Source organism: Vulpes vulpes, chromosome 9 (genome assembly GCF_048418805.1).
Source record: "Vulpes vulpes isolate BD-2025 chromosome 9, VulVul3, whole genome shotgun sequence".
Lineage (NCBI taxonomy): Eukaryota > Metazoa > Chordata > Mammalia > Carnivora > Canidae > Vulpes > Vulpes vulpes.
The window spans coordinates 79,608,410-79,630,328 of record NC_132788.1 but is presented as its reverse complement, the minus strand read 5'-3'; the positions used below and the strand labels follow the sequence as shown (position 1 = coordinate 79,630,328).

At 37.0% G+C, this 21,919-nt stretch overlaps 1 long non-coding RNA gene across 1 annotated transcript in view; it reads left to right on the top strand.

Moving 5' to 3' along the window:
- LOC112909279 (uncharacterized) overlaps window positions 1-21,919 on the top strand; it is a 363,316-nt gene that overhangs the window by 86,322 nt on the left and 255,075 nt on the right. The window contains exons 2-4 of the long non-coding RNA XR_011994350.1: window positions 15,427-15,541; window positions 17,574-18,536; window positions 20,634-20,699. This is a non-coding gene — a long non-coding RNA (uncharacterized lncRNA). The remainder of the gene's footprint in view (window positions 1-15,426; window positions 15,542-17,573; window positions 18,537-20,633; window positions 20,700-21,919) is intronic.

Below are 21,919 nucleotides of genomic sequence, written 5' to 3'. Positions count from 1 at the left end.
ATTCAGGATGACAGAGAGTGGAGAATGTCATCTACCAGAATCTGGGCCTGTCCTATATTTTGAAGAAATTTTTGCTGGTAAATTTCTACTATAGCTATATATATGGGTTCAGAAGTTCTTTTTGGTGGCAAATTCAAACATATTTTTTCCAGCTATAGCTAAGAAAGGCAATTTCTGGGCTGAAAAGATAGGTGCTATTTTTCATTTAGGCAGTGATAATTTATTGAGCACCTACTGCATGCCAGACTCTCTCAAAATAGCTGGAGACAGCAATAACGAAATAGAGACATATTCCTATCACTTTTTTGAAGTCTCTTTCTCTCTCTTTTTTTTTTTATTGAGGGGTAATCACATAACATAAAATCAATCATTTAAAAGTGAAAAATTCATAGCATTTAGTACATTTACAACGTTGTGCAACCACCACTTCTGTCAAGTTCCAAAACACTTTTATCACCTGAAAGGAAAACATACCTGTTAAACAGTTGCCTTCTACCTTCCTAAACCCTGTCCTCTGATAAACACCAATCTGTGCTCTGTCTCTGTGGATTTTTCCTTAACAGTGGAATCATACAACATGTAGCTTTTGTGTCTAGCCTTTTTTTACTTAGCATAAAGTTTTCAAGGTTGTCTCTGTTGTAGCATGTTGAGTATTTCCTTTTTCTTAAGGCTTAATAACATTCCACTGAATGTATACACCACATTTTGTTTATCCATCCATCTGTTAATGGACATTCTGGCTATTTCCACATTTTGACAATTGTGGATAATGCTGCTATGGATATTTGGCTACACATAGTTGTTTGAGTACTTGTTTTCAATTCTTTGGAGTATATACCTGTGAGGGGAATTGCTCGATCATATAATAATTCTACGTTTACCTTTTAGGGGAACTGCCAGACTGTTTTCCAAATTGGCTGAACTACTTTAAATTCCCACCAATAATCGATGAGAGTTTCAGTTCTTCCACACCCTTGCCAACACTTGTCATTTTCCATGTTTTCATTATAGCCATTATAGTGGGTGTGAAGTGGTATGTCACTGTGAATTTTGTTTACATTTCCTTCATGACTAATGATGCGGAACACCTTTTTATGTACTTGTTGGCCATTTCTTCTCTGGTTATATCTTCTTTGCAGAAATGTCTGTTCAAATAATTTGCCTATTTTTAAATTGGTTTGTTGGTCTTTTTGTTGTTGAGTTATAAAATCTCTTTATATATTTTAGATACTATATACCCCTATGAGATAATGATTTGTCTTTTTTATCCTATTCTGTAAGTTGTCTTCTTTTTCTTGGTAATGTCCTTTAATGCACAAAGGTTTTTAATTTTTGAAAAGTCTAGTTTACCAGCTTTTTATTTTTTGCTATGTCCTACCTAAGAACCCATGCCCAAATCCAAGGTCATGAAGATTATCTCAATGTTTTCCTCTAAGAATTTTATGGTTTTAGCTGATATTTTAGAGAAAATGGACCCTAGATAAAAATGAGGGAAATCTGAATAATGTATGAGTTTCAGTTAGTAATTATACATCACTCTTATTTCACTAATTGCGACAAATGTACCATACTAAAATAAGATGCTAATAACAGGGGAAACCGGGTGTGATGTTTGTAGAAATTCTCTGTTCTAGCTTCAAATTTTTTTTCAAAAACTCTTCTAAGATAAAACAAGTTGTTTTAAAAAAGTAAATTGATAGCATCAGAACAATTGCAATATCTAGGAATAAACCTAATGAAAGATGTTCAACAAAATTACACCAAAAAATACTAAACATTACGGAGAGAGATATATATCTTGTTCATTGATTGGTAGGCTCAGTATTGCTAAGATGTCAGTTCTATCAAATTTGTTTATAGATTTAATGATATCTGAGTCAAAATCCTAGCAAATGGTTTTACAGAAATTGATGTGATGATTCTAGAATTTATATAGAAACCAAATGATCTATAACAGCCAAAACAATTTTGAAAAGGAACAAAGTTAGAGGAGTTACACTATCTGATTTCAAAGCTTATTATAAAGCTCCAGTAATCACAATAATGTGGTATTGACAGAAGTATTGACATATAGAGCAGTGGAACAGAATAAAGTCTAAAAATCGACACACATACCTATGGCCAATTAAATTTTGGAAAGGTTCTAAAGTAATTGAATGGGAAAGGAAAGTTGTTTTTAATGATCTAGGAACATCTGAACGTTCATATTAAAAAATGAATATTGATGTCTACTCATGCCATAAATCAAAATTAGTTCAAAATAGACTTTAGGTCTAAATGCAAACTATAAAACTATAGTAGTTCTAAAATAAGACACAGGAGAAAAATTTGCAACTTTAGGGTCAACAAAGATCTCTTAGACTAAATATCCATGAAGAAAAAGATAAATTGGACTTTATCAAAATTAAACCTTTTTGTTCATCAAAGGACACTGATGGGATAACCAAATGGCAAGCCATAGAATGGAGGATAAAATTATCAATACCTGACTCTGATGGAACTTTTGTATTCAAAATATTTAGTTCAGAGTACATAAAGTGCTCCTAAATTCAATAATTAAATGACAAACAATTCAATTAAAAATTGGCTAAAAACTTAAATAGACACTTTAGAAGACATATAGCTAATACACACATTAAAAGATACTCATATAATATTAGTCTTCAGGGTTTGCACATTAAAGCAGAGAGACACTACTTCACAGCAATAGGATAGCTAAAATTAAAATGACTAATAATACCAAGTATTGGTGAGCATATGGAGTTGCAGAAACTCTCAGACATTGCAGAGGGTTGTATAAAATGGTAAATCTTTTTGGGAAAACATTTTGGCACTTTTTTATGAAATTAAACAAATATATAATCCAGTAATTTAACTCTCAGGCATTTTTTTCAAGAGAAATGGAAATATATGCCCACAAAAAGAATTGGACACAAATGTCACAACAGTTTTATTCATAGTAGGCAATAACTGGATACAACTCAAATGCCCATCAAAAGATGAATGGCTAAACACATTGGGTGTATTTATAAAATGTTATATAAAAAATTCAGTATGAAATATAGGAAGGTATATTTATAAAATGAAAATTTATAAAACAGAATACTGAGCAATAAAGGGGGATCAACTACTTATACACACAGCATGAATTAATCTCAAAAGCAACTGAATGAAAGAAACCAAGCACAAAAGACAACATACTGAGCAATTTTTTTTTTCAAGTCCTAGAATAGGCAAAACTAATGTATAGCAATAGATTTCAGATCAGTGTTTGCACTGGTGCGGATCTAAGAGTTAATTCTTTCTTGAATACCTTGCCTTCAGCACCTTGGTCACCTTACCCTAGTACTGGCTCTGATAATCATTTACATTTGTCCTATAAAATAAGTCCATTGAGAAGTGGGTGTGTGTCAGTGGTGTGGTTTGAAGGCCTCTTACTCTCCCCAACTAGTTTATTGTTCATAATCCTGAGTCATCAAAGTTTTATAGTAAATAACAATGAAAAAGTTTTGATTGGGATTTTATCTTAAGAATACGACATTAACTCAGGAAAAAGACAACATAATACAAAGTACATCATGGGGAATATAGTCAATAATATTGTAATAATGTGACAGATGGTAACTATACTTATCGTGGCGAGCATAGTGTAGTGTATAGAATTGCCTAATCACTACCTCATATACCTCAAACTATATGATGTTTGCCCAAGACAAAGATAAGGTATATCTCTTGTAAACAAATAAACTACAGTATAACTTATGAAACAATCTTATTTTATGTGTAAGACAATTTAAGCCCTAATTCCAACTATGACATAGTCTTAGCAATCAAAGCAAGAATCAAGTGCTGTTACTTGTGTGTGCATATGTGTGTAATTCTTTAAAAATTGAGCTATGTTGGACAGCTACATGCAAAAGAAAAAAACTGCACCACTTTCTTATATCATACACAAAAAATAAACTCAAAATGGATCAAAGACCTAAATGTAAGACCTGAAACCATAAAAATAAAAGAGAACATAAGCAGTAAACTCTTGGACATCAGCTTTCGCAATATTTTTCTAGACTCATCTCCTCAGGCAAGGGAAATAATAGCAAAAATAACGAATGGAACTATATAACATTAAACAGCTTTTGCAGAGCAAGGGAAATCATCACCAAAACAAAAAGGCAACTTACTAAGAAGATATTTGTAATCAATATATTTGATAAGAGGTTAATATCTAAGATATATAAAGAATTTATACAATTCAACAACAATAATAGTAGTAATCTGATTTAAAAACAGGCAGATCATCAGGGAAATACAAATCAAAACCACAATGAGATATCACCTCACACCGGTGAGAATGGGGAAAATTAACAAGACAGGAAGCAACAAATGTTGGAGAGGATGCGGAGAAAAGGGAACCCTCTTGCACTATTGGTAGGAATGTGAACTGGTGCAGCCACTCTGGAAAACTGTGTGGAGGTTCCTCAAAGAGTTAAAAATAGACCAGCCCTATGACCCAGCAATTGCACTGCTGGGGATTTACCCCAAAGATACAGATGCAGTGAAACGCCGGGACACCTGCACCCCGATGTTTCTAGCAGCAATGTCCACAATAGCCAAACTGTGGAAGGAGCCTCAGTGTCCATCGAAAGATGAATGGGTAAGGAAGCTGTGGTCTATGTATACAGTGGAATATTCCTCAGCCATTAGAAATGACAAATACCCACCATTTGCTTCGACGTGGATGGAACTGGAGGGTATTATGCTGAGTGAAGTAAGTCAATCGGAGAAGGACAAACATTATATGGTCTCATTCATTTGGGGAATATAAAAAATAGTGAAAGGGAATAAAGGGGAAAGGAGAAAAAATGAGTGGGAAATATCAGAAAGGGAGACAGAACATAAGAGACTCCTAACTCTGGGAAACGAACAAGGGGTGGTGGAAAGGGAGGTGGGCGGGGGTGGGGGAGACTGGGTTATGGGCACTGAGGGGGGAACTTGATGGGATGAGCACTGGGTGTTATGCTATATGTTGGCAAATTGAACACCAATAAAAACAAAAAAAAAACAAAAAAAAAAAACAGGCAGACTTTAATAGACATTTTTCCAAAGAAGACATACAGATGGCGAAAAGACAAGTAAAGAAATGTTCAACATCATTAATCATCAGGGCAATGCAAATCAAAACCAAAATGAGACATCACCTCACAGCTATCACAATGGCTAGTATCAAAAAGGCAAGAAATAAGAAGAGTTGATGAGGATGTGGAGAAAAAGGAACCCTCATGCACTGTTCTTTGGAAGATAAATTGGTGCAGCTTCTATGGAAAACAGTATGGGGGTTCCTCAGAAAGTTAAAAATAAAAATACCATATAATCCAGTAATTATATTTCTGGGTATTGACTTAAAAAAAAGAAAAAAGAAAAGAAATGAAAACACTAATTCAAAAAGATATGCAACCTTATATTCATCACAGTATTTACAATACCCAGGAAATGGAAGCAACCCAATGTCTATCAATAGATAAATGGATAAAGAATATATGGGATATAGATAGATAGACAGATAGATAAAATGGAATATTACTCAGCCATAAAAAGAATGAAATCTTGCCATTTCTAACAGTTTGAGTGACCTAGGAGGTATTATGCTAAGTGAGATAAGTCAGACAGAGAAAGCTAAAAGCCCATATGATTGTATTTATATTTGAAGTCTAACACACAAATAAATGAAGAAACAAAACAAAAACAGATTCATAAGTACAGAGAACAAACGGTGATTCCCAGGAGGATAGAGGGGATGAGGACATAGGCAAAAAAGCTGAAGGGGAGGAAGAGGTACAAACTTCCAATTGTAAAATAAGTAATGGGGATGAAAAATACAGCATCAGAAATATAATTAATGATACTGTAATAACTTTCTATGGTGACAGATGGCAACTACTCCTATTGTGGTGCGCATTTCATCATGTACAGAATTGTCCAGTCACTATGTTGTACACCTGAAAATAATAGTATATGTCAACTGTGCTTCAAAAAAAAATTGAGCTATAAGACATTGCTAATTTTACTTTTGCATTGTACTCATGGAGATCAGTTTGCAATGATATACGTGGTCTTTATACATTTTTCTCAAGGATCAGTCCCTAAATTTTGATGTTAAAGTCATTGTCTTTTAAAGCATCTATAGTGTTACCTCAATTGCTTATGTTCTGTTCTTTTGTTACTGATTCTGCCATTTTCCTATCTGCCATTGTCTTTGGGGATGATTAAAGCAATTATACTCAATTTATAAGATCCCACATCTTTTGCGAGATTTGTAATTTTACTTTGTTATCCATTTTTGTGGTTTATGCACTATATTTCGGGGATTTTAAAAACAGCTAACAACCTATGAGATACTGACTAACAAATACTATTCACACAAGAGGGAAGAAGCTAAAAATCAAGTCAGAGGGTTGAGGGAAGACTAGATTTTAAAGAAATCATTGGCGCTTTCAGGAACACAGATGATGAATACTAAGATAACAGGGACCTCCTATACTTGGAGCATAGTTCCCTGAAACAAGTTGTTCTGAAATTAAAGTGCTTTCTATGTAGGTCAATTCCTTGTCTCAATAAATGGTTTCAGGTTGAATTCCTACCCGTATGAAAAGGTAAAATTGAATCCCTACTTCACTCCAAATACTAACATGAATAGAAGATAGATTAAAGATAGAAGTTAAAAGAAAAACTTCAGTATGATTAGGAAGAAATACAGGAGAAAATTTTTATGATCTTCAGATGGGAAAGGAGTTCCTAAACAAGTAAAAGGCACATAACAAAAGGAAAATGATTGATGAATATGGCCATGTTAGAAAATACACAAGTTCATCAAAATAGATAAAAAGATAAATTGTAATTAGAATTTAAAATACATGCAATAACAAGAAAAATCTAGATGACATAAAGAATTTCTATAGATAGTTAAAAAGAAACTAATCATTAAATAGAAAAATTTGCATAAGTGAAAACACTAGTAATTCGGCTTTTGAAAGTGTTGGACAACTCATTTGAAATGTAGAAAATGCAAATTAAAATGCAATGATAGTGTTACTTCTGGCAATAGCATACTAGCTTATTTTAGACAATCTCTCCTCTGATAATAACTAGACAAGCTTGGCAAAATTTCTTTCTTTTTTTGTTTTTAAAGATTTTATCCATCTATGAGAGAGAGAGTGAGAGCAAGAATAAGCATGAAGGGAGGGTAGGGAAGGGGAAGAGGGAGAATTAGGCTCCACACTGAGCAGAGACTGATGTGAGGCTCAATCACAGGGTCCCAGGACCATGACTTGAGCCGAAGGCAGATGCTTAACCAACTTAGCCACCCAGGCGTCCCTTGACAAAATTTCTTAAAAGATTTCTTTGAAACATGGACAATACAATACTGATACAGTAAGAATTTGCAATTCTAGGATTGGAGGAAAAGTTGAATCCCAAAAAGGTGAACCTATAACCTGAACAGCTCATCTCCTTAAGGAGTTTGCTACTATTAAAAAAAAAAAAAGAGAGAGCCTGAAATTGTTTCCAGTTATCATTACCAATGTTTAGTGCTCAAACAAAAATAATGAGACACACGAAAAGATAAGAATTGACTAAAAGTAATAGAAAATAACTAGTAGAAACAGACCCATAAGATATCCAGATATTTTTTGCTATCAGACACGGATATTAAAATAATCAAGATTAACATGCTAAAATATTAAATAATGAGGTGAGAAATTTTGGTGGAAAACTTGATATTATGTAAAAGGATCAACTGGAAATTGGAGAATTTTAAAATACAATCACTGAATTTCAGAACCGAAATCAATGGGCTTAATAGAAGATTAGATACTGAAGGTTAGAAGAAAGAATTAGTAAAAGGAGCAGTGGACCAGAAGAAAATATCCCGAATATAGAGGTATCATCTTCCAGGGTATTTTTGAGGCCAGCATAACCTTAATGTCAAAATTTGACAAGGATATTTTAAGAATGTAAATGTACAAGTCAATTTTTCCCCTGAAAATAGATTTTTAATAATACGATAAATCACCTTTTAAAACCTTTGTTGTCACATTTAAGTCAAATGTTGAATTTTTACCTCTGAGATTGGGAGTGAAACAATTTTGGCTATTATTGCCACTTCCACTTAATGATTTATCGGTGATCCTATCTTTTATATGTTTGGGAGTATTTCTGTATACACTTTTTTCAGATCAATGAGAAAGAGATAGTGGGCAAAAGTGTTAAACCACTACTTGATAAAATATATTAGGCAACCTACAAACTTTTGTAAAAGTGCTCATCTTCGCTCATCATCAGGTAAATAGAAATTAAAAGTACAGTGTGATATACAGTCACCAGAATGGTTACTCTCATACTCCACTATGGGAATGCAAATTGTAGAACAACCTTAAATATAATCATTTGACAGGATTTACTAAAATTGGGCATATGCCTATCTTAAGATCCAGTAATACTCAACACAAATACATGCTCTAAAAACATGCAAACATATCATTAAATAAATGCTAGAAATAAATGTTAAAACACAGAATTATAAACAAATCAGGTACATACATACAGTGGAAAACTATACAGTAATGAATTATTGCTACACACAATGGAAGTGAATCTCATGAACATAACAGTAAGCAAAAGGATCAAGACACAGAAACATATGTTGTAGGATATCATTTCTAAGTAGCTTTTTTTGCAAAAGCAAAAATCTAAAGACAATCCAAATATCCACAAACAGGAAAATGTGAAGTATAATCATGAAATAAAAGTCCACAAACAGTGAAAATGAATGAACTAGCATTTCATGCATAAAAATATTTAAATGAAAAAACAGCAAGGTTTAAAAGATAGTAAACTATATTATTTAGAGATTCATATATATATGAATATATACTATATATATAGTAAAACTGTGAGGGAAGAAAAGAGAATGATGAATGCAAAATTCAAAACAGTACTTTCCTTTTATAAAATGTAGGCTCTGTGCGTCGGGACTTATTGTCAGTTTTTCTATTTTAATGTTTTTCAGTGCCTAGAACAGTGCCTGACACATAATGGTCATGCAAAAAGTATTTTTCAATAAGTAAATCAATGAGAATGGAGAAGAATAATATGAGGTGTATTAGGACTAGCAAAGTTCTGTTACTCAGCCTTGATGACGGGTACACAGGGGTGTGTGTCATGGTGCTCCTCATCCTATATGTATGTGAATATGTAGTGTTCTAGATTATTAAATACACTATAAGATACTTTAAAATGTAAAGATACACTACAGAATTTTTATATTGAGAAACATTGCCAAATAAGGTATAAAACAGATCTCCTCTCACTGCATCATGCAGGCCCAAATTATTCCTGCTGCTGTTTTGGCCCTCATGGGAAATGGATGGGAGTACTAGGTATAGTATGGGTGGAAGTCACAGGAAAAGCCTCAGAGAGCTTTGTTGACTCCATATTTTAGGTAAAAAAGAAGCAGATTAAAAATTAACATTTTAGGGCACCTGGATAGCTTAGTTGGTTAGGTGACTGCCTTCAGCTCAGGTCATGATCCCAAGATCCTGGGATCAAGTCCCACATTGGGCTCCTTGCTCAGCAGGAAGCCTGCTTTTCCCTCTCTCTCTACCTGCTTTTCCCTCTCCCTCTGCCTGCTGCTTCCCCTTGCTTGTGCTCTCTCTTGGTCAAATAAATAAAATCTTTAAAAAACTGAACATTTTGCACTTTGATATTTTATATCAAAGTGGCCATGTTGATACGTCTTGCTTTGTACCTCTCTGAGAGCTAAAGAATGAAAAAGAAAAAGACCTAGGTAGGTCTGCTTGTGGGAGTGGGGAGATTAAGTCATAGGAGCTATTTAAGAAGGAGTAGTATTTAATTTTTATTTCTTTCGCTTTTTTTTTAGCTCCAAAGAGAATTTTTGCAATATATGTGAAACTCTCTTTCAGATGAGTCCGTCAAAATTACCTATACCCCAAATACCAAAGCATTCCAAAATACAGTCTTGAAAAAGGAAGGGATGGCCCGTGTGACCATGTGAGACAGCCTGCCAAAAACACCGTTTCCCCACAACTGTGAAGATCACCTGGAGATCAATCCCATTCTTTAGTGCCTTTTACATTTTTTTTTTTTTTTGGTTTTTCAGAAACAAGCCATCTGTTTAAACAACTCAGAGGGTCAATGTTCTTATTAATGTGCCTGTTTCCACAAAGTATTTCAGTTCATTGCAGCAAGTACTAGCTGAGTGCCTAGGCCCTTATGGAAATGTGGATAGAAGTAGGTTCTAGTTCCCAAAGAGCTCAAATATAGAGGAAAATCTCCATCACAACCTATTTTGTCAGTTAAGAAACTGGGTAACTTCATGTTATCCAGAAGTCTACTTTGGTACTGTAGAATGTCATGTGTGTGGTATGTTAGCAACCTTTACTCATTAGGATAGCTTAAAGATATGATAAAGATAGGTTAACTTCAATAAGATATTCTGCAACAAGTACATATAATCTACAAAGAATTGGTATCAAAATGTTAAAATGCATGCACATTAATATGAACAACACAAACAATCCAACAGAAAAATGGGCAAAAGACAAGAATAAGCATTTCAGAGAAAACACATATGTACAACAGATGCACGAAGAAATGTTCAATATTATTAATAATCGGGGAAATGCAAATCAAGATTACACAGGAGAGCATTTTACTGGTATTTGAGTGACCAAAATGGAAAAGTCTGACAATACTAAATACCAGAGAGGATTTGAGTCCATAGGATTTCATAGACCCTGGTAGAAGTAACAAATCGGTGCCCACTCATTGATTTCTAGTTTGGTATTATCTCTTAGAATTAAAGATTCACATACTCTGTGGTCCAGAAGTTCTACTCCAGGGAAACGCTTGTAATGTCCAATAGGTGACATGCACTCAAATACTCTGGGCATGGTTGTGCACAATGGCAAACATGAGGAGACAACCAAATGCCTATCAATAGTGGGCAAATGGATGCTTAAACTGTGGTAGATTCATCAGAGGAACATAATATAGCAGGCAAACCAAATGCATTGCAGTGACATATAGCAATACAACAAAAATCATGGCTCTTAGCAACATGATAGTAAGTGGAAAAACGTCCCCAAATATTGTGTACACATAGTATCCTTTTTATAAAGTTAAAAACAACCAGTGTAAGAAAAATAAGTTTAGAAATACAGAGGCAATTAAACTATTCAAACAGAAAACAAGAGAATGGTGATGATAGCATGCAGGGTCAGGTGGAAGGATGTAGAAGAGAATGAGTGTACCATTTGGGTGAATGTCAGCTGCCATGGAGATCTTAGCTTTTGCCTTGCATAGTGAATTTGGAGATGCTTGTTACGATATAACACGGCAAAATAAATATAAGTGGGTCCACTCAAGGGCTAGTGGTGACTGTGCCATGGAACAAGGATCACAGTTAATCCACTTCTGTGCATCCAACTTCCATAATAAAGAAAACAAACACCATTTGTCATAAACAGAAGATAAACATTAAAAATGTGGAACAATTTTTAAGTTTTAAAAAGAGCATCGAGGGGTGCCTGGGTGGCTCAGTCCGTTAAGTGTCTGCCTTCAGCTCAGGTCATGATCCCAGTGTTATGGGATCAAGCCCCACATCAAGCTCCCTGCTCAGCAGGGAGTATGCTTCTCCCTCTCTCTCTGCCCCTCCTCCCATTTGTGCTCTCTCTCTTATTATTTAAATAAATAAAATTTTAAAAAGAGTATCTGTATACTGCTTCATATTGTCACCAGGGCTATCTATACACAGTATGGAAACCACTGCCCTGATGTAGAACAGTGAACAAGAAACTGTTTCTGTCTCAAGGAATTCAGAGTTGGTGAAAAATATAAGGGGTAACTATAGAATTAGCTAAGTGAGAGAATAATCATGAAGAGCAAAGTGCAGGGGGCGGGGGCACCAGGCTGTGTGTGGATGAAGTCCCCCTAAAAGGATATAAAATCTAACTTTGGACTTGAAAGGCAGGATATTATAGACAGTGTAAAGGGCTGCAGGGGGGCAAATGAGTTGTTGAAAGTTGTTCCATTTGACTGAAGCAGAGAAATGGGCATTGGCTGCGGGGGAAGGAGAGAGATGGGGCTTGGGAAATCCAGGGGTCCTCATCATAAAGGGCCTTGTAACCTCTATGACAAACTAGGGCCTTATTTCAAGAGCCACAGGAAGCCATCGAAGAGTTTAAGCCAGGGAGTGAAGAGATCAGACTTTGTATTTTCATAAATAGCAGGACTGAAGGCAGACAGGATCTGTGTGACTTTTTTTTAAAAGAGTTTATTTATTTATTCATAAGAGACACACAGAGAGAGGGGCAGAGACATAGGAAGAAGGAGAAGCAGGCTCCCTCTGGGGAGCTGATAAGGGACTCAATCCCAGGACCCCAGGATCATGACCTGAGCCAAAGGAAATGCTCAACCACTGAGCCACACAGGTACCCCAGGATCGGTGAAATCAAGCTGAGGGCAGGGCAGCTGGCCAGGGGGGCCATGGCAGTGACTGGAAGACACAGTGGGTTGGAAAGAAGTGGGCAGATTAGGGAGTTATTGAGGAGGTAGAAGAAATAGGACTCAAGGTTGGATTGCAGAGGGACCAAGTAAGAGTCATCTGGGCAAGTCAAGGATCATTTTACCTTTAGGTATCTGGAAGATGGTGGCACCAGATGTGAGACCTGAGACAATGGAAGGAAGCACATGAACATCTCGCCCCGTGCATGAGTTCATAGTGTCTCACAAACCTTTCCAGAGGAAACTGACTTTTCTCCAGCAAAGCATGGCCCTCGAGTTCTAGAAATCACAGGGATCCTTTTGTTGCCAAACACCTGGACAGATTGGTTAAAAGGCAGTATCTCAAGATACTGTGGCAGAACTCTTTAAGTGAAGGTTCCCCAAATCCATGACCTGACGTTCAAAGAGCTGCTTCACTTTATTTTGTGAGTGATACTTGGATTAGTTACTTGCACAGCATAAGGTTTAGGAGTATTGCGAAATATTTGTGCTGCTGACCTCCAGTTTATAAAATGAGGTCAGGGTACCTCTGAGATTATTTTCCTTCTTTTTAAGAGCAACATAATTACCTAGGCATGGCTATCCTGGGCAGCAGATAAATAATAAAACCTTCAGCTTCAGGCACAACATACAACAATTCACATATTCTTTCATTTCATATGCCAGGCCACAAACGTGTGAAGGAAGCACATTAATTTCCTATAGAATGATTGCCAAGATGAAATTTTCTGATCACTGGTAAATAGGCGTGCTTGGATCTATGTCTTGTAAGAGTCCTGTGATATGGCCAGTTCTATGGTCATTTTTAGATAATTCCCCCAGAAACCTTTAAAGCAAGACAACCATAGGAGTGATGCATTGCCAGACTGTAAGAAATATTGGCCCATTATATCCAGATCAGTCCCTGAAGGGTTACTGGCTTTGGGGAGAGGAGTCAATAAAAATCCCTGTTCATGGTACTTTATTTACCCATGTGCAGGCAGAGGGAAGGCTAAGGGAAGTAAAAATAATTTACATAGCACATAATAAGGATCATTAATATCCGTTACCAATTTTAACAATGCCAATAAGGGATCCCTGGGTGGCGCAGCAGTTTAGCGCCTGCTTTTGGCCCAGGGCGCGATCCTGGAGACCCGGGATGGAATCCCACGTCAGGCTCCTGATGCATGGAGCCTGCTTCTCCCTCTGCCTGTGTCTCTGCCTCTCTCTCTCTCTCTCTCTCTCTGTGTGACTATCATAAAAAAAAAAAAAAACTCTAACAATGCCAATAATTGTGTTCATGTGGATGGTAATATAGCAAAATAGTTGGCAAAATGGATGTTGGTGCCCAGGAGATTGAAATCAAATCCTGGCTTTGCCAATTAGGAAGCAATGTGACTGAAAAAATTATTTAAACTCTAAATCTCAGTTTCTTCATTGATACGATGGGACAGTATGCTGCTCCTTGGTGAATTAACACATGCAAAGACTCTAGATCAGAACTTGATGTATCATAAGCATTCAACAAATGGAGAAATGTATGTAAAGCCACGTAAATGTATACTGATGATCCACATCAGGCTAGTGTCTGAGATTAGACCTAGATGCCTAGAATAGCTAAAATATTATAAAATACTTAAATTTCTGGATGGTTGATTTTTTAACATGGTCTGTAGGAAACATAATATCATATTCCATTAACTCTAAGATGTGCATTTTTTAAAATATTTAAATGAGTGGCATTGGTTTTGCCTGGACATACATTTCAAAGTTTGGAAAAAAGATGATAGCAGTTTGGAAGAAAAATCAGGTCCAATAATGGAGCATTCTTTTAAGAAATGCTAGTTCATCAATCCTCTCACTGACATGGAATATGACAATGTAGAAAAATACAAACACTGATGACTTTCACCTACAAAATAATTCAGAAGAGCCAGACTCTAGAAAAACACCTGCTTCCCATTTATTTATTTTTGCTTTCCCTTTTATATATGTACAACAGTAATGTTATGTCTAACTGGGTCTGTTTATTATGTAGAACATTATCAAATCAATATAAAGTAAAATTTCTAGTATTAAAACTTTGCATTATAGTGTTAACTGTCATTGTTTTCCTGGCACACAGATAATGGAACACCTTACAATTGATAACAACTTAGCTTTACTGAAATATGGTAAACAAGAATGTATGACAAGTCAAGAGAGTTTAGAATTCAAGAGAATTCTGAGTTGTTAAAGGCCAACCTATTTGGGTTCAAATCTTAGCTCTTCTATTTCCAGCTATGTTATCTTTTGACAAATGACGATCCTTCTGAACCTCCATAAAATGACTCTTTTACCTAAACCATTAGGTAAATTCTATGGATTAAACAAAATAATATATAAAAAGTGTTAAATACCATACTATGTAAGTACTTCAAGGGTACAATCAATAATATAAATGTTATTATAAAAATTAATCATCTGTCATTTGGTTTAAGAAGTCAAGCTACTTTCAGATATTTTTCACAGCATGGAACAGAAAGCCATGTGTTACAGTTACCAGTCACCCACATAAAACAAAATTATACATTTACATGTATTAACATAAGCTACAAATTAACTCCTGTATTTTGGTGTAAGCATAATCTAAAAACAAGTGAATGAGTATTCACCAGAATTGAAAGTTACATATATAATGGCCTGATTTAAAATATAATTTAATTGCTCTACTCAAAAGTTTAATTTGGGGTGGTCAAGGGCAATACAAAGACAGGTGGCCATCATCTGGCTGAAACTGATGAATAGGAGAAATATGTGATTGCTAATGAAAAAGTCAGGCTGTATATACAAGAATACATAGACTGAACATATCGTTGTCATCCACAGAGGTTCCAAATGCAAGGCTTCAACAACTGGGAGACTTGAAGACAGATGCACAAGACTTGCACTCGAACTGCTACATATATGGACAATCAAGAAAAATGCTCTGCGGTGAAGAGCAGTAGGTACTCATCTTTAACAGCTAATGACATAATATTGTGTTGTAGATGCAGATCCCTATCTGAAGATTCTCCCTCAGTGATTCTCAAACTTAAGATTCTTATTTTTTTTTTAAGATTTTTATTTTTTTCTTCATAAAAGACAGAGAGAGTGAGGCAGTGACATAGGGGGACTCGATCCCAGGACCCTGGGATCACGGCCTGAGCCAAAGGCAGATGCTCAACTACTGAACCGCCCAGGTGCCCCAAGATTCCTCTTTTTTTTTTTTTAAGATTTTATTTATTTATTCATGAGAGACAGAGGAGAGAGAGAGAGAGAGAGGCAGAGACACAGGCAGAGGGAGAAGCAGGCTCCATGCAGGGAGCCCGACGTGGGACTAGATCCCGGGTTTCCAGGATCATGCCCTGGACTGAAGGTGGTGCTAAACCGCTGAGCCACCCAGGCTGCCCCCTAAGATTCCTCTTAAAGAAAAAAATAATTGTGGTTCTCTGGTGCTGACTTAAGTATTCTATTATAATGTTACTTAAATGCCTACATATAAAACTAGATATAATGAATTACAACGTCCAAGAAAATCAGAAAAAAAAATGCCAAGCAAAGCTAATACAATTAAAATTGACTGCATTTGTTAAATGTCCTTGAAGTTGTTTTGCTGAAACCCACTAACTGCTTGCAATTTGAGTAGGGTATTGACGGAACAAAGATTCCTTTGAGTTCAGCCTGACAGAAACACCAAGCTGGTTGTGATGAGCCATTTACTTGTCACATTGTTCTCTATTCCAACTACTGCAAAATTTCATCTCTCACTTGACATGCATTTATTATGTCTGCCTGTATTCTCTTCTCATTGGTCTATAATAGTTGCAATGTAATCATAAACTCAGCTGCAAATAAGGACAGCATAGTAGCTCCCTATTGCTTTGTAACACACACCACAAAACTCAGTGACTTAAAATAGCAATAGTCACCTATCTCTCCTGGTTTCTTTGGGCCAGGAACCCAGGAGTGGCTCAGCTAGTCAATTCTGGCCTGGGGCCTTTCATGTGGTCATAGTCACTTGGTGGCTGGGGTCCTCTCAAAGTCTTCATCACTCACATGCCTACTAACTAGGCTAGGAGGACTTGAATAGTTGGGGCTCCACTAGGATCTCTATAAATTCTCTCCATTTATAGAGTACCTCAAAAGCTCAGAACTTCCTATGTGCATGCCCCCAAGACAGCCAGGTGGAAGCCACACCACCTTTTCTCACCTAGCCCTGAAAGTCATTCGAGGTCACTTTGTCTCACATCATTCATTAGAAGCAAGTCACTAAGTCCTGGCTGCATTCGAGGGAAGGCAAGTTAGACTCTAGCTACTGAAGGAAGGGTGTTAGGGAATTTGAAATATATTTTAAAACCTCCAGATACGGAAGTCATATGGCCACATCCAGTTTTTAAATGTTCATCTGCATGAGTTCAGCATATGCTTACATCTCTTTACAAATCTCATAGAGAATTCCTAGAACCCCAAGAAAAAGCAAACCAGTTGGTCTGGGGACCCCAATCTGAGAAAAATTCAGTTATGTACCAATTACAATAACATGGAATGGAAATTTCTTTAAATCACAGTGTTGGAGAGAATGCACTTAAAGAAACAGGAAGAGAAGATGAACTATAAAGTGTTTTGTGAGTTGGTGAAACTAAAGAACTTGATGTACTCATGGATGACTTCAGGTTTTTTTTTTTTTAAGTGCAATAGATTTCTGGTCCACGAAAGAATGTTCTTGATGAATATACCTATCAATTCATAGTTCAGGATCACTTGGTGATATGTAAATCCTGATAAGGTGATATGTAAATCCTGATAAGGATAATGGGAAAACAGATATTTAAATAGTTTGAGTCAGTCCTCTGGAAATCATCATCCTATGAAGTCTGGCCATTGTCTAGATGGTTTTCAGATTGGCTAATAGTGTATGGTTGGTTGACTCATGCCAGGCATTCTATACATCAGGGCTTCCCTTCCACTAGTAATTGGTTTCTCCATCTCTGCAGCTGAGAAGAATTAGAAAGAATGGCTTACCTCCCATTGACTTCAAAAGGAGCTGGGGCTGCCATCTCTGCAGTAGGCAAGCTTTGTTTTCCTTGTATTTCCACTTGTCTGTAGGGCTGTCATGACTTGAAGGATGGTTCTGCCATTTTAGAAGGAAATAAGAAAGGTGAAGAGAGGCGGGGGCAAGACCCTTCTTGCCTCTGACAGTTCAGATGCTCTGAACTTCCTCTTTGTAGGGAGAGGACATTTTAACCCACACCTGGAAGGAGAAGATCTCCTCAAAGTCCCTGAATGCTGGGACAGAAGTTTCTCTGTTGTCCTCCACACAATTAGCTTGATTAGCTTTCAGCTACCTCTTATATTTGAGACAACATTGTTATCCCAAATGACAGATGTAGCCTGCAATCCACCCATTAATTTCCCATTATCTGGAGAGAGAAGAGCCTGTGTGTTGGTTTTTGTCTTACGGAAGGGTTCATACTAAAAGTATTTAACTGAGGGAAGAGGTTGACCAATCAAAATGGAAATTGGCCACAGGGGACAGACATTAACCCTTTAATGTCTTAGTTGTGGGGAGGCCCAGGAGTCCTAAGGAAAGGGGGAGATAGTCTCAGGATGGTTGTCATTTGCCAATTGGTGAGCACATATTTTAGAATAACTGGTGCATCTAAAATGGTGGTCTGCGTTAAATAACTCATTGTGTGCTGCCTTGTATACATATCCTAAAATAACAAGACATGCACTGCAAAAGAATTGGGGCATCGCGGCCAGATTTCAGTGTCTGGTTCTTCTCTTTTTCTTTCTTTTTTTATTCATGAGAGACACACAGAAAGAGAGAGAGAGGCAGAGACACAGGCAAAGGGAGAAGTAGGCTCCATGCAGGGAGCCCGACGTGGGACTCGATCCCAGGACTACAGAATCATGCCCTGATCCAAAGGCAAAAGTTCAACCACTGAGCCACCCAGGTATCCCAGTGTCCAGTTCTTTATGTTGCTGCGTGGCTTTGGGGAAATCACTTCTCTCCCTCAGCCTCAGATTTTTCCATCAAGCTAAATGATGTGTAAGCCTCCTTCCAGTCATAACATTCATTCCCACAATTCTACAGCCATGATCCAGGCGCTGTTTTTATTCCTAACACGCAACATTGTGTTGTGATGGAGAGCCTGCCTGCTACTTGGGTCTGAATCCTGCTCAGCAATCCAGGGCAGATTCACGAAGTTTTTCTAGGTCAAATTTCTTCAACTGTGAAATGAGGATTACAATAGCATCTACCACACAGGGTTGTGATGAGTGTTCAAAGGGACAATGCAAGAAAAGTATGTGGTGCTATAAATGGTACCGGTATACTCAGTTGATGTGAATTCTTATTCTAATAGCTAGAGCCGGCTGAAGAGCTCCAGAGCATTCTTTTTCAGCCTTCAAATCCATCTGTGAATTTCAAGGGTATGTTTCAAGTCCAAGTTGCCCTAGCTCTTGAGCCCACCCCTCGTGTTCATGGCACATTGAATGTGAGGGTGAAGATGGCATGGGGCCATGTCTCCAGAACGTGTGCCAGGCATGGCCAAGGGCCCATTCTCTGATGTCTCAATCTGTTTAGCAGAACTGTGCCACGTGCCAACTTCTTTTAAGCCACAAAAAGATTTAGAGTTTGTGGTGAGGTGAGATGTTCAACAAAGGAAAATTCTGCGTTCTGTTGGCATTTGGAAGTAGCAGTTCAAGGTCTCTTCATTTCAGAGGTTATCCTTGACCATCTGGAGGAGTAAAGAGCCTGAAAAACGTGGAGGAGGCTCTGGACAGAACACATCTCAGTTAGAATTACCCTTTTACATTTTAATATGAAGGATATGGGCATAAAAATAGGAGTGGTTCTGAATTTTTCATTAAAAAATACAGTGGTCATATATTTGGACATTCTCTCTCTCTCTCTCTCTCTCTATATATATATATATATAATAATTATATATATTATATATAATATATATATAATAATTATATATATATAATTATAATAATTATATATATTATATATATAATTGGTTATAAGGTGGTTAAAATCCTGGGAATTTAGTGGCCCATTTCATTGAAGGGTCCAGGAAATGGGTTGAGTTGAGGCTTGGTTGGTTCAAGTTGCTCAGATATTTTTACCAGGACTTGTTCTTTCTCTTTCAGCTCAGTTTTCTTCTATTTTGGTTTTAATTTCTTTCTTTCTTTTATTTTTTTAAATTATTTTTTTCTTTCTTTTAAAGATTTTATTTATTTATTCATGAGAGAGACACAGAGAGATGCAGAGACATAGGCAGAGGGAGAAGCAATTTTGGCTTTATTTCAAGGATATTTTCCCCAGTGGTGGCTCAGAAGTCACTGGTAACCCTAGGCTTACATTTTACCCATTTCTTAACCCTGGCAGAAAAAGAACACTTCTTTCCAAATCAGGCAGCAAAATCCCAGGTGGGATTCTCATGGGTCCAGCTTGAGTTATACATCTTTCTCTGAATTTTACTGAAGCCATGGGGAAATAATACTAACTGGCTGCACCCAGGCCTCAAGACCATCCCTTCGAGCCAAAAGGAAGTATTAAAATCAAACTTCACACACCAAGAATAAGGGGGAATTTGGTTGCCTCAAACTCAATTGGAGCGTTTTTCCCCCCAAAGAAGGCAGTAAAACTGACAGATTCCATTACAAGCAAGAATTTAGAATGAAAAAAAATCATCAATGCACATGTGCCCACAGACATGTTTATCTGGAAACTTTCATGAAACAGCTGGAAAAATCAGCTGTCAATCTTGATGGATTATTTTACTGTTTCCTTTTCTTTAGCAAAGTCCTGGAGGTTTGTTCATCCAGCAGTCTTCACCTCTGCTGTGCCTTGACCCTGTGCCTGGTGTTAGGAGCTGAGGACAGGAAAAGAGCAGGACCCTCCCAGAACTCATGTTTGGTGTCTGGCTGAGAGCCAGAACATGCCACTACTTTGTTATACTGCTCTCCTACACAGATTTCTATATTCCATCATTCTTTTCAAATAAAACTTGGACCTGCTTCTTTCCTTTTGAATGCTGAAGGCTCCGTCTCCAAGTTCCCTTGCTGGAAGGCATATTATGAAACGGGATGTACCATCAGAGACGAAGGTAAGAAATCTGAACTGCATGGCCTCACATAAACCCCACTAGGTCTCTGCTAGGGGTTCCTTCCCCTTTCAACAGGTGTAAGGACAAAAGGCCCATTGTCCTTAGGAGCCTATAGGATAAATAGAAAGAACATGTCCTTGCTGGCTAATCTGCTGGCGATAAAGAGTATTGTTTTATCTCCTGCCATCTCCACGGTTCCATGGGATGAGTTCTATTGTGGCACAAAGTCTGCTTTGTCTTTCCAACCCACTGAGACGTTTAAATTGACCTTTCATATATTCCTTGGTTGTCACAACCTGAGCACTGAGTTGGTATTATGCATTGAGAGGATTATCAGGTGTGTTTTTAAATTTTTTTAGTTTTTAATTTTTTCTTGCAAGGGCACTGTCATCCACAGAGATGCTATGGTGCTGAAAAAACAGTGTGATTCTCTTCTGCTTAGAAAAAAAATGTAAGAGATTTTTATTTTGGAACAGCTTGAGGTTTACAGAAGAACTGAACAGAATACAGAGTTCCCATGTACTCCCTCACTTTGCCCTCTTCCCCAGATTCTTCCATTATCAACATCTTCAGCTAGTATGGTACATTTGTTGTAATTGATGAGTCTACATTAATACACGGTTATTAACTGAAATCCACAGTTTACATTACATTACTCTTTGTATGATACAACCTATGGGTTTTCAGGAACGTATAATGACACGTATCCACCATTGGAGGATCACACACAATAGCTTCCCTGCCCTAAAATCTTCTGTGCTTTGCCTATTCATCCTTCTCTCCCCCCAAATGAGGCGACCACGGATCTTTTTACTGTCTCAATAGTTTTACCTTTTCCAGAATATAATATCATACAATGGGAATCCTACAATATGTAGCCTCCTCTTCAGATGGGTGTCTTTCCCTTAGCAATATGCATTTAAGGCTCCCCCGTGTCTTTTTGTGAGTGGATAGCTCATTTCTTTTTATAGCTGAAGAGCTTCTGCTTAATATTTAAAGCTTCCAGTGCTTGAAAGAATATTATCCCCCCCTACCCCACCCCCACTGGCATTTTCACATTCATGAGATTACCAGTCATCACTGAAGTTTTAAAAAATGGGTTTACTGCATGTGTTATGTGAGAGAATTAAATACTGTTTCAGAACGGTTTCAAGTACCCTTTGTACAGCTGAAGAAAGAAAGAGCAAATTCTACTATCTCAATCACAGCCGAGCTGGAGG